Here is a 2,771-nt window from a genome sequence, read left to right on the forward strand (position 1 = left end):
AGGCTGCCAAGCAAGGAGACAGGAGTCAACCTCAGATCTGTCTCCCTGAGCGGGAGGATGGGGCAGGTTTTATAGTCAGAGGGTAATGAAGCGAGATCTGATTGAATCTTGCCATGAGGTAACACTGGGAGGCATGATCTGACTGGGTCATGCCATCGGGTGATGCCAGGGCTAGATCTGATGGGATCATGGATCATGCCATGTGGTGTTTGCTTCTTAATTCGGTCCCTGTTCCTTGGTTCAAGCACTTGGGTTCTGCCCATGGTTGCATGCTAGGTTCATCTGGGCATGTTCCAGTTATGTAACTTGCATCCTGGCATCCAGGGCAACTAAAAAGCAACCCACCATTTTATTAATATTACACAAAGGTGAACCAGATTGGGCTGGTTCCGTGGTTACAGCCCTTTATTTATACATTTGTCATTATTCTCATTAATGCAGTAGAGTATAGACTGTCTGGGTCCAAATCTTGGCTCTACCACTTAGCGGGTATGAGATGGTGATTAAGTTACCGAATCTCTCTTTAATTTTTAAAATCTGTGCTTCAATTTTTTTACCTGCAAAATGGTAACAATAATACCATTTCAGAGGATTGTGGTAAGGTGTTGATGCTTGTAAAGTACAAAGAACAATGCCTGGAACATATCAATTGCTATAGAAACGCTTGCTATTATCAATACACTGACCATTTTCTCCTTCTTCTCCTTGTCCCCCTCCTTCTCCCTCCTCATCCTCCTTTCCTTTCTCGTCTTTATTCTTGTTCAGTTGGCACATAGTCAAATTCCATTTGGAATGTTGTCCTACAGTTTTATTCTGCATCATGGATGTTTTTTGGGGGAAGTTTCTGCAGATGATGTGTGTTGAATTCTGTTTTCTGATTTTTTGCAGTAACTCTATATGAATCTGTTAATATTTTCCTTGTGCTGAGAGGTAGTTCCACTTTTTCATTTTCTAGATATGGAAACTGAGTTCCCAAAAGGGAAAGTGACTTGCCTAAGATCACACAGAGACAGTGGCAAAACCAGTAATAGAACCAAGGGCTTCTGACTGCCAGTCCAAGGCTCGCCTCCACTCAGCACAGAGTCCAAGGACACTGACCTTGTGTACTGATGTGATCTAAGCACCCTACAAACTTTATTCACCCACAGAAAGACTTGAACACTCTATGATTCCAAGTATTCTCTAATAGATATCTTTGATTTCTAACAAAATTGCAAACACTTCAAGGGAAAGGATTGTTACTTGATTATCTTGGAATCTTAGTTATATGCCCAGTACTGTACCTCAAACTCTTGAGGGTAGGAAACATGGCACATAACACCTTTGATTACTAAGGGCAGATGCTTAGTAAATGGAACTAATAAATAACCACCCTCCATTAAAAAAAGAGGAGCTAGGGAGGCATAGAAGAGAACTAATATTTATTAAGAATTTAATATGTACAGGCCGGGCGCGGTGGCTCACGCCTGTAATCCTAGCCCTCTGGGAGGCCGAGGTGGGTGGATCGCTCAAGGTCAAGAGTTCGAGACCAGCCTGAGCGAGACCCCATCTCTACTAAAAATAGAAATAAAAATTATCTGGACAACTAAAAATATATATAGAAAAAAATTAGCCAGGCATGGTGGCGCATGTGTGTAGTCCCAGCTACTCGGGAGGCTGAGGCAGTAGGATCGCTTAAGCCCAGGAGTTTGAGGTTGCTGTGAGCTAGGCTGACGCCACGGCACTCACTCTAGCCTGGGCAACAAAGTGAGACTCTGTCTCAGAAAAAAAAAAAAAAAAAGAATTTAATATGTACAAATCACTGTGCTGAGAATGTTCACCTCCATTATCCCATTTAATCCTCAGAAATCTTTTACGACATTATCAATTTCTGCATTTGAAATCATGAGATTGAGGCTCAGAGAGCTCAGGCAACTTACCCAGAGGAGAGGGTCTTGCCTAGCCAGGGCTACATACACAGATTGTGTGCAGGTGGTAGAGTTGTAATTGACTGAAGCCCAGATCTGACTTCAAATCCAGGATCGGTTCTACTGCATGTCACACTGAGCAAAGTCATGGGTGTTGCTATGTTCTAAGGTGCTGACCAAACTCTAGGAACGTGCAAGAAGGGAAATGGAGAGATGGATCCCAAACCTTCTGAAAGCTGTGGTGCCTCAGGGCCTTCATTCTCACCTGGGACACTTTACAGGGCTGCTGCCACTGAGATAATCCTGGGGTTTGGGAGCTTCTGGGTTGGGATGGAGACTGAATGGACCATGATGACATGACCACATCCCAAAGTGGGAGGAGAGGAACATCACACATTCATGAGTTCCTAGAAATGACAGGATTTCAGGGAACCTCAAGAGTGGCAGTTTTGGACAAATAAACGTAAGTAAGTTGTATCTTACACAATCAACAGGGAACTTGTTTGGGAAACTCAGCATCTCCGATAATGATAAAGGCTCATCTTTCATCCATCGTCTTCACATAGGCCATTCCATAAATATTATTGAGTCCCTACTGGTCCCTGCCCTCATGCTTAATAAAGTGGTTGAAAAAAGTAATAAAGATCATACATTTAAAACGCTACATACACTCTTAATACGCAATAAGTGCTGTTATTACTGCAACATCAATAACAGGTGCAATAACAGCCACTGTCTTTAAGCCACGTTGATTTGTGCTTCGGAGACTACTCATGCCAAGACACTCTTTCCCCAGGTTCCGCCGCCCATGGCATTCTGGGGCTTGTAGTCCGGAAGTGAGGAGCTGGTTTCTCAGCGCGCAGG

This window comes from Lemur catta, chromosome 17, assembly GCF_020740605.2.
Source record: "Lemur catta isolate mLemCat1 chromosome 17, mLemCat1.pri, whole genome shotgun sequence".
NCBI classification, from domain to species: domain Eukaryota; kingdom Metazoa; phylum Chordata; class Mammalia; order Primates; family Lemuridae; genus Lemur; species Lemur catta.